The sequence below is a fragment of the Alligator mississippiensis genome, chromosome 1 (genome assembly GCF_030867095.1).
Source record: "Alligator mississippiensis isolate rAllMis1 chromosome 1, rAllMis1, whole genome shotgun sequence".
NCBI classification, from domain to species: Eukaryota; Metazoa; Chordata; order Crocodylia; family Alligatoridae; genus Alligator; species Alligator mississippiensis.
Window position 1 is genome coordinate 387,493,419 of NC_081824.1, and position 11,391 is coordinate 387,504,809.

The following is an 11,391-nucleotide window of genomic DNA, read 5'->3' on the forward strand; positions in this document are numbered from 1 at the left end:
TCAGGCTAGTCTTGACCAGCCTGGTTGACTAGCTATGTGGTGGCTGGCCTGGATGAGTGGCAATATTGCTCAGCCAAGGTCCCATGTTTGAGTCCACAGCCTGATATAGAGTTGGAAATGTGTTCAGCTTGCTATCTTGTCTCTGAAAGTGCTCTCATTCCTTATCATACCAGGCCATTTAAGTCAGTCATTTGTTTGCTACTAGTGATTCTGGAATTTTCAATTACAAAATAGGAAATTAATGCTGTGCCTTAACTGACTGAGCAAACTCAGTATGAATCCTCTTTAAAGTTCACTTTATCTCTTTATTAATTAATATCCTTACGTTTATTTGAGACCACCATGAAAGCTCTTAGGTAGTAATGCCATGCTTTGAATTGTCCTTTCTTTTTAACCAAACACATATGACATTTAGATGATCATATAGCCTTCTGAAGGTCAAATGCCGACTATTTCATTACACCATAGAAAAGATTTACCCAGTTTCTGAAGGGGGCATGCTATGCTACTTTATACATTCATTTCTGGTGCCAGAAAATATCAGAGACATCCTGCCTCACTCTCCATCACACACAGTCCATTTCTTGACATTACAGGGATATTTATCAAATGGATTTGTGCACCAATGTGGCTCTGCTTCTACACGATTTTAAGGGTAGGGGTGTTAACAGTACACCTTACCCAAGTTTGAAACAAGTGATGCAACCACCTTGTGCACATAGTGGATGTATTAGCTAGGTAGTAGTGGCTGAGGGAGAATGTGCTGGATATCCATGTAGCTACAACAATGCAAAGTCCCTAAGGTTTAAGGATGAAAATGTTTCCTTCCTGCTTGCCTGTCTCACCTCTACATGGTGCAAGTAAGATCACCAACCAGGGTCATAGTTTTTTCATGACCCATGGATTTATATGAATAATCAACTATTGTGAACCTGGCTAAACAGTATTTTTAGTTTTAACATATGAATTATTTGAATGCTGGTAGCACCAGAAAAAAACTGAGATTAGGGTCTAGGACCACTATGAGCAGAGTGAAGTAGCCCCTTTACCAACTCTATATGGAGAAGAGGTGCAAAAAAGGGGAGATGCAACATACAAGTATGGTTAATTATGGTGTAATAAGGTGGCTTATGGGGCTCCCCATGGGTCCAAAACTTTGGTGGTGGAGGACCGGGAGTACCACACCCTGGCTGGCAAATTTCCAGCCTATGGGGAACCCCAGGAGCCATACAGCATGGTTCTGTGTGCTAGATGGGGCATGCAGGGCAATGCGAGGCCCAATTCCTATGCGTAGGGCTGGGTACAGTGGTGCAGGCCTCTAGGACCTGACCCTGGTACACAGAGTCCTGGGATCTAATCCAGGCACACAAGGCCTAGCAGAAGTGTTGTGGAATTGGATCCAAGTGGCAGGGCTGGGTAGAGAGGGTGTGGGGCCCTAGGGACCAATTCTGGTGAGCAGGTGGGAGTGATATGGGGCTTCAGGGGCCAATCTTGGCATGTGGGGCAGCACAGGGCCCCAGGGTCTGATCCTAGTGTGTGGGGCTGGCATGACCTAACCCACCATGTGAGGGTGATGTGAGGCCCAATTTGGGTATGCAGAGCCACATGAAAGCAGTGGTCGGTATGATTTGGCCTCTGGACCAGCCCTGTCTCACACAGGTGGCCCATGAGGCCAAAGGTTTGAGCACCACTGCTTTAGAACAAGCCAAGGTAAATACTTCCTGTATTCTGGGTTCATTTTTGTCTTAGATTTTGCTCACAAAGTGAATCACAGACAAACTGAAAAAAATATTTAATTTGACTTTTTGAAAAGATTGATATTTTGCAAAATTAACTTTGAATAATAAAAATATTGTTGGGGGAGGCGGGGAGCTAATATTGTCATTGGTGATCCCTCATGGTTGAGGATGATCACTCCCATGGGTCAAGTAAAAGGTTGTAAATGAGTCCATTGATGGCTAAGAAAGCTGATCCTAGAGCTGCAGACTCTCTGGCAAATACCTTAGGTGGTGGTTAAAGGGAGGATCAGACCACAGATTTCTCAGACTTATTTCCTTTCCTTCTACTTCTGTCATTTTCCTGCCTCCAGGGCCAGACCTGTCTCAAAGTAAGATGTTTCTTTTCTCACAGGGCATTGCCATGCAGTCCTGTCCTGGGCTAGTTTTCCCTAATTTGTAGTGTAAGTGCCACACTTAATGTTTGCCTTCAGGATGTCTTTGAAGCATTTTCTCTGGCCCCCATGTGTCCTTTGTCCTTGGCTGAGTTGGGAGTATAGCAGTTGTTCTGGCATACATACATCAGACATGCACACATAATGCCCTGTTCATCTGAATGGATGCTACATAAACAATGCTTCCATACTGGTGGTGTTAGCATTGGTGAGGACACTGGCATTTGTGTGATGATCTTGCCACTTTATGCCAATGATCTTCCAGAGGTAGTGCTAGTGATGGCATTCCAGTCTTTTCAGGTGGTTCCTGTAGGTCACCCAAGCTTCATAGCCATACAGAAGAGTTTGGATTACCACCACCTTGTGTAGTAGGAGCTTTGTTCATGTCCTGTTGTTGAGATTATTGAACACATAATGATTCAGTCTTCTGAAGGCAGAGCTGGCACATTGGATCCTATCTTGGATCACCTTGTTGATGCTGGCCTTCTTTGAGAGTTGGCTGCCAAGCTATGTAAAGTGTTCAACATTCTCCAGCTCCTGTCCATCAATGAGGATCTTTGTCAGGGGCCTTGATTGGTCCAGAGCAGGCTGGTGAAGCACCTTGGTTTTTCTGATGTCCAGTGGCAAGGGGATCCAAGACAACAGGGTTTACTTGTCCACTGAAGCCTTCATCTGCTTTTGCAGCTGTTGAGAAGTATGCCTTCTGCATCTGGCTGCTCTACTGTTGAGGTCTTTGTGTTGTATTGGACTGCTCTTCATCTGATACCTCACCTTTGACCTTACTACCATAGGTGCCCCTACCAGGAATACAAGACTTCTGATGGTGTTGCTTTTAGGATCATCGGTACATGTAAGCCTCTCCATCCCATCAAGGTGGCAGTCCATGGAGAAGATCTAATGTAGTAAATGATATTAAAATCCAGGGTTTAAAATAGATCACTCTGCTTACTATCTTTTTCCCTGTATTTGATTCTAGCCCAGTTTTAACATCGGGGAGTATAAGATATTGGTTGGCATACAACACTGGATCTTGTTCTAATTCTTCTACAGACAGAGGTCGGTAAAATCAGGTTGAACCTATAGGGGAGAGGAACAATTCTAATAGCATACAGCAGTGATTCTCAAACTTTTTTTTTGCAGACCATTTAAAAATTGCTGAGGGTCTCAGCAGACCACTTAATAAGCTTTTTTTTTTGTTCTACAAATCAAAGCACACAACTCATATTTTAATATCAGTAGTCTTACCTTACAAATACAGACATTCTTGATTATTCTGCAACTTTTCTGCAGACCACCTGAATGGAACTTGTGGACCAGTGGTGGTCTGCAGACCACACTTTGAGAACCTCTGGCATACAAAATTAACTTCTTCTATGGTGATTCAGGAAATAGGACTGACATTATCACTTATAAGCATGGCTAATAATGACTTACAAATCATGATTTTTATAGGCTTATGGTCATAGGAACAATACAAAACAGGATATTTACCTAAACAGGCCAGAAAGCTTTTTAGCGGCCAGAGGTCATCTGGTAGCCTAGATCATTCCAGTCCTGGGATAGAATTGGAAGAAAGAATATTCAACAAAACGCTTTAATTTTTTCCTGAATGAAGCTTTTTAAACTGGGTCCTAAAATATCCATTCTTTTTCTTTCTGTAAGAGGCTTCTTAACTAGATGATTTGCATTATTTGAAACTGCTGATGTGGGGTGTAATTATTTTCAACGCTTAATTTTATGGCAAATCTCATCTTCAGTGTAAATTTTCACCTATCATTATAAGAAGCATGTTTGCAAAAATCAGCTCTCTCTGAGTATTGCTAACAAATTTCCCAGCTGTTTTTGATGACTCAGACTACATCTGGACTGAAAAAATTGCAACCTTAAATGTGGCAGTTTTGTAGTTATAAATGGTTTCTGTTTCATTTAATTCAACAGATACAAATATAATAGGCTTCAATGCAGATTGCTTTCCAAATTAAGAAGCTGACAGAGGATTCAAACTTGACCAAAAGCCAAGAAACTAAATGGACAGCTTGAAGAATTTGAACTTACTATTTCCTATAGTATTATTTGTTTGTTTGGGTTTTTCCCACTGAGGAGCTGGGAATTTACTCACTTAATGAATAATTTCAGAAATAAAATTTGCTGGGTTGGTGTGAAGAGTAATGGTTTGGTGGGCAAGCCAGAACACAACTACCTTGCTCAGCTGGCCATGCAACACACAGTGTTGGTTGATTTGGTACCTTGATCAACAAGTCAGAGCACCAGAGTCAGAAAACAGAATACACTTAGAAAGTAAGTCACAGACAACCTCCAACTACAGATACCATCAACTGCCTCAATTAGCATATACACTATGAGGGCTTCACTTCTTCTCCAAGTACCTTCTAGAACATGCAAATATAACAATTTTCAGAGCTCTAGCAGCTATCTGTGCACAGAGTTCCAAATTACAGGAGATGTGGGAGGGCACTTCAAATATATAGATAGCATTTTATGGCTTTGGATCATTTCTAATTTCTTTATGCTTATTATGGTAGCACTTCTTGTTATGAGAGATATATGAGCTAAATGCTGTGCAAACATACAGTAACAGAGAGTTGCTGTTCCAGATCACTTACAACCTACATTGTATGTATACACACACATTATGTATATTATGTATAATATATATTTATTTAACTTATTTTATATATAACATACTATATATCTATATTGATATCTATATATTTATATAGATATCTAATTCATTACATAAGGTCAAGTAATGTTATCACAATTATTTTTTGGCTATTGTCAACATATATATATATATATGGGATCTAAGTCATTGTTCATGCCTGAAATTGCAAAGATGTCTGCATCACCTGAGCAATGCTAGGAGCTGATGATCACTGGACCGATCAGAAACTCATCCGTTTGGTTAGGTCAGTCAAACTGGCTCCCAAATGATGGCTGCAGCAAAAGCAATGCTGATGAAAGATCAACACTAAAGGACTCAAGGACCCAGTCAAGCAAGACCTTGTTCACCAGAGCCTCAGCAAAAAATGCTGAATTCCAATCAATAGCGAGAGAATGTCAGCAGCGTGTGGGGTGCCTTCAAGTCCACCATCATCAGCACCTGTGAAGAGACACTTGGATTCTCTACCAGGACACATCAAGACTGCTTTGATAAGAATGACTGGGAGATCCAAGAGTTGATCAACTTCAAGTGCAGGGCCTTTTGTGCTTGACAGAACAACATCAGCAGGGATCCTGGTTATCTCCGATAAAAAAAAACAACACCCAATTTTCAGATTAAAAAAACAACACAAAAATCCACATTTTTCCGTGATTAAAATGAAACACCACTATATATAAATAAAAAATGCCCAATTTTCAGATTATATCTATATTTATTTCTATCTATAGATATAGATATAGATATATAGTGGTATTTCATTTAATCACGGAAAAATGTGGATTTTGGGTTACCTTGTTTATCCCAAAAAAAACATTTTTTTTTTTAAATCGGAGAAAACCAGGATCCCTCCTGCTGCATGTGAGGTCTTGTTGAAAAAGTTCATGTTAAGATTGTTTAGGTAGGGCATGTTTGTCCTGGCAGATATTCAGCTGCCACAGTGTGGGTATACTGTACCCCACCTAGAATTTGGCACTCATGTGCTGGACCTATTTATACCTTATTTCCCATAGTACTGCTTTCAGAAACTAATTTGCTATAGATCCTATACCTCTTCTTTGCCTGAGGGCTGATAACAGTATTTAAGATTAGATATGTCTGAAGAAGAGTAGCAGAGTGAAATTTGATTATTAAGCTTTCACTATTAATAAGTTTCCCTGCTTGAGATCTCTTCTATAGTTTAATTAATTGCCTAATTCAGGACAAAGCTTCTGGATAAATAGATGTTCATGAATGTTGTAGATAAATCAAGTAGAGATTTTGAAATGACTTTTGTCACTTCCCTCTTTTAGATATGTTATTAATTTGCCTTCTAATTTTTTCAGGAATAATTTTTCCTACATTCATTAGAGAAGGGGGCACTTGCAGAATAATAAAGAGACCAAACATATTGCACTTCTTTTCATCTCTCTTTGGTGTTGGGGTAATTATATTTCAATAACTTAGAAGACTTTGAATTCCCCTTCAAGTTTTCTTAGCATTGATCTCCCTTTGTGAGCATGTGCCCTTGATGTCAAGTCAAACCATCTAGAAAAGCAGTGACTACTGAGGCCTGATGTAACATATGGTGCCAAGAGCAACCAGCTGCAGGGTGTTATACAGGAGAGAGGGAAGAGAACAGGTTTTGTAGTCAAACTATTACACTGTGATTTAGGAGATCAGTACTCAGTCCCTGTTTTGGAGACAGACTTTCTGGTATGATCCTGGGGCAAGTCACTGAGAGCCAGATCTGAATCACCATCTTGGCACTTAATATGGATTTAGGTTTAATTTAGACATTTAGGCATTTAGTCACAAAAAGCAACTCTGATTGACCCCACTCCAGCAGCTACAAAACTCATTTGTTGCCTAAATTCATTCTGCACATTGAATCTTGGTCTATGACTTTCTCTCTTTGCCTCAGCCCCCAGTTTGTAAAATGGGCATAATACTTCTCTATCTCACAGGGTTGTTGTGAGTATAAGTTCTTGAATATTTGAGGACTGGAAAGAACACTGAGGTAGTTTGGCTTCTGGTTCGTTTCTGGTCTGTTTCATAGACATGGATTTAAATATTCAGATCATAGCCTCAATGGTCCCCAGGGCTCACACACATCCCCCTGAGTTTGGATCTGTGCCAACGTACTCAAATAGTTCGTTACTTTTTGAAATCATGGTCTGAACAAACAAAGACCAGGCCTCTGGAGTTTTCAGACAAGCTCTAACAACCTGAGTACATAGACCTGCACGGCACGCAGGGATGAAGTTAGGAAGGCCAAAGCGCAATTGGAGTTGCAGCTATCAAGGGATGGGAAAAGCAACAATAAGGGTTTCTACAAGGATGTTGATAGCAAGAGGAGGATCAGGGAAAGTGTGGGTCCCTTACTGAATGCGGGAGGCAAACTTGTGACAGAGGTTGCAGAAAAGGCTGAAGTGCTCAATGTCTTCTTCGCCTCAGTCTTCACAGGCGAGGTCAGCTCCCAGACTACTGCACTGGGCAGCACAGTTTGGGGAGAAGGTGAGTAGCCAGCAGTAGTGAAAGAACAGGTTTGGGACTAATTAGAAAAGCTAGACATGTACAAGTCCATGGGGCTGGATGCAATGCATCAAAGGGTGCTGAGGGAGTTGGCTGATATGAGTGCAGAGCCACTACCCATTATTTTTGAAAACTTATGGTGATCAGTTAAGGTCCCAGATGGTTGGAAAAGGGCAAATATAGTACCCATCTTTAATACAGGGAAGAAGGAGGATGCAAGGAGCTACAGACCTGTCAGCCTCACCTCAGTCCCCTGAAAAAGCATGGAGCATGTTCTCAAGGAATCCGTTCGTAAGTACTTGAAGGAGAAGAAGGTAATTAGGAACAGTCAGCATGGATTCAGCAAGGGCAAGTCATGCCTGACCAACTTAATTGACTTCTATGATGAGATAACTGGCTCTGTGGATGCAGAAAAAGCAGTGTATGTAATATGCCTTGACTTTAGCAAGGCTTTTGATACTATCTCCCACAGCATTCTTGCAAGCAAGCTGAGGAAGTATAGGTTGGATAAATGGACTGTAAGGTGGATAGAAAGCTGGCTGAATTGTCAGGCTCAATGGGAAGTAATCAATGGCTCAACATCTAGCTGGAAGCCGGTATCAAGTGGAGTGCCCCATGGGTCAGTCCTGTGGCTAGTTTTGTTCAATATCTTCATTAACTATCTGGAACACGGGATCGATTGCGCCCTCAGCAAGTTTGTGGTTGACACCAAGCTGGGGGTGTGTATTAGATTTCACTGGAGAATAGGGCTAGTATTCAGAGTGACTTAGACAAATTGGAGGATTGGGCCAAAAGAAATCTCATGAGGTTCAACAAGGACAAGGACAAAGTCCTGCACTTAGGACAGAACAATACCATGCACTGCTACAGCCTGGGGTCTTACTGGCTAAGCAGGAGCTCTTCAGAAAAGGACCGTGGGGTTACAGTGGACCAGAAGATGGATATGAGTCAGCAGTGTGCCCTTGTTGCCAGGAAGGCTAACAGCATAGTAGGCTACATTAGTAGAAGCATTGCCAGCAGATCAAGGGAAGTAATTTCCCCCCTCTATTCTGCACTGGTGAGGCCACATCTGGAGTACTGTGGCCAGTTTTGTGCACCCCCCCCCCCCCCCCCCGCACAGCCCACTATAAAAAGGATGTGCACAAGTTGGAGACAGTTCAGCAGAGAGCAACGAAAATGGTTCAGGGGCTAGGGCACATGACCTATGAGGAGAGACTGAGAGTACTGGGTTTATTTAGTCTGCAGAAGAGAAGACTATGGGGGGATTTGACAGCAGCTTTTAACTGCATGAAGGGTGGTTCCCAAGAGGATGGAGCTGGACTGCTCTCAGTGGTGACAGATAGCAGTACAAGGAACAATGGCTTTAAGTTGCAGCAAGGGAGGTTTAAGTTGGACATTAGGAAAAACTTTCTCACTAGGAATGTGGTAAAGCACTGGAATAGATTACCGAGAGAGGTGGTGGAATCTCCATCCTGGGAGGTTTTTAAGGTCCAGCTCAACAAAGCCCTGGCTGGAATGATCTACTTGGTTATGGTCCTGCTTTGAGCAAGGGGTTGGACTAGATGGCCTCCTGAGGTCCCTTCCAACCCTAATTTTCTATGATTCTTAGGAGAAACCTGGCATTATAGGTCACTACTTAATTTTAGCCACAGACAAATAATTTGAGTAAATGGTGCCATGATAAAATTTCACTAATCTCTTTGGGCATGTGTAGACGAAACAGGGACCCTAAATTAAAGCGGTGGGTTTTATAAAACACTGCTTCAGTTTAGGGCTGATTAAACCCCAGTGATGTGCACACACCCTGCTGACTTACCTGCCTCTCCAGTGGGGAGGGTAGGGCAAGCTGCCAGTGGGTGGAGCGATCCCTGGGTTGCAGGGGAGGGGGTGATGCTTCCCTCCGCAGCAGCTGTGCCCCCCCACCCAGGCAGCACCTGCTCGCAGGCACCCGGCTCAGGCAGTCCTGGGGGGCGTTGCAGCTGCGTGTGGGAAGCACTGGGTGCCTATGCAGCTCTGGCAGGCAGGCAGGCTCCAGTGGGGGGGGGGGGTAGATCAGGCTCGCTGCTTTTCTTGGGCGGAGCCTGCCTTCCTGGGCTGCTGCCAGTTTGCCTGCAGGGCTTCCTATAGAGCCATGGAGCTGCATGGAGCCCGGTGCTTCGCTCCACGGCCGTAGGGGCAGCAAACTAAAACTCCTCAAAGGAGTTTTAATTTGCTGCACCCCAAGTCATTTAAGGTGTATTATGCTGCCAAATTTCCTACAGCAGCTGGAATTAATGCACAATATACTGCCAAGGCATGCAAACACTGACACCATTAAAGTGGTGCAAAAGCATTTATCCTGCTTTAAAGTGTCGTGCAAACACGCCTCTCATTTCATCTACACATGGCCTATGATGACAAAGAAGAACTAAGTGTATTAAAGGAAATGCAAGGAAGAAAGAAATATTATCTCTGTACTGGCATTTTATATGAAGTGATTCTTCTATGGGTGCACTAATTACAGTTTAAATATGCATATAAAAAAGAGCAAATATAGATTTCTGTTGTCAAACTACTAAGGAATGCTGTGAAGCCATTAATGAGCTATAATCTTCACTAGTATGCTAAGCATGGCCTTTTCTTTACTGTTGGTTTTATCTACTCAGTTGTTCAATTGTTGAAAATGTTGGTTGTTGTTCAAGGCATGAAAATAAGGATAAACAAGTTGGTAGGAAAAACTCAGAAATGGCAAGGCAAGTAGAACCCTTTTATAGAAATTAATTTTTTACTCTAGAAGATTACTTCAGTTTTTAAGAAAATTGTCTGTAAAAACAGTGTTTATCTCACCACATAGTTTAATCACAGAATAATGTACTATAGTGAGTAGTGACATGCATCAGTAGCCACATTTTAATGTAGTGCTATTAAAGCACTTTGCTGGAGCACAGACCATTATTCCTAATAGGAATAATGTCTTTCAGTACAGTGATTTGTTGTGTCATTCCCGTTAGGTTTTGCTTGAGTAGCTGAACCTTTAAGAGATTTAGGAAACAGTCAAGTGTTCAATTGAATCAAATTTTTAAAAAACAAACAAATTGAGAATATGTGCATGGCACAGGGGAGTTACTCCTAATTGTTATATGACAGTTTATTCCAAATAGAATACTGTTAGAGGACTGAACTAGCTTCTTGGAAAATGAAGAGAAAGCCATTTGTTAAAGATTAAAGCCCATCCAGTATTTGAATAGGAACTGAAAAGAAATGAAAGAACATGAAATTACTTTCTTGTCTGATAGGACAACTATCTGTTTTCCTCCATCCTCATGCTAAATGAGTTCCACAGAATCATACATTAACATCTTTTGAAAGCAAAAATAGCCTTGAGGTTGCAATTGTGCCACACCAATCAAAAAGGTGACATTAATAACTTCTGTATTGGTGACTGCTTCTAATAAGCAGACATCTATGGTACAAAAGCTTTCCTCCCCCTTTTTGACTGGCAGAACAGTGCTGTTGACCCAGCATCAGAAGCCACAGGAAGCGTATGTAATGCAAAATTAACTCATCGTAGGCAACACGAGTGTCTTCTAAAATAATGAAAATGAGAGCAAACTGACTGGTTGCGGCTTGTTGTTAGTTCCAAACTGAATGCAATAATGTACAAATATTTATGACTAGATAGTGCTGAGATGCATATCGCCATGGCCCTCCATCATACTTCAAAGTATAAACTAATGTCCCACTAGGGTTGAAAATAAATTATCTTCCATCTTATATTGCTGTTAGTTTGGGGCATGATGAATGGGGATCCTGGTTTTCTCTGATAAAAAAAAAAATCCCCAATTTTCAGATTTTAAAAAGTAATCCAAAATTCATATTTTCCTGTGATTAAAATAAAACACCACTAATAAGTGTGTGTGTGTGTGTGTGTGTGTATATATATATATATATATATATATATATATATAGGTGTTTCATTTTAATCACAGAACAGTGTGGATTTGGGGTTATTTTTTTTTATTTGAAAATTGGGGATTTTTTTTAT

General features: G+C 41.4%; 1 long non-coding RNA gene across 1 annotated transcript; it reads right to left on the reverse strand.

The window, feature by feature from the left end:
• Positions 1 to 1,812: 1,812 nt before the first annotated feature.
• Positions 1,813 to 9,374, reverse strand: LOC132250215 (uncharacterized). Its single transcript, XR_009461859.1, has 3 exons — positions 9,184 to 9,374; positions 3,662 to 3,724; positions 1,813 to 3,064 (listed from the first exon to the last, which is right to left on the reverse strand). It is a non-coding gene; the product is annotated as an uncharacterized LOC132250215 (long non-coding RNA).
• Between the last annotated feature and the right edge of the window lie 2,017 nt (positions 9,375 to 11,391).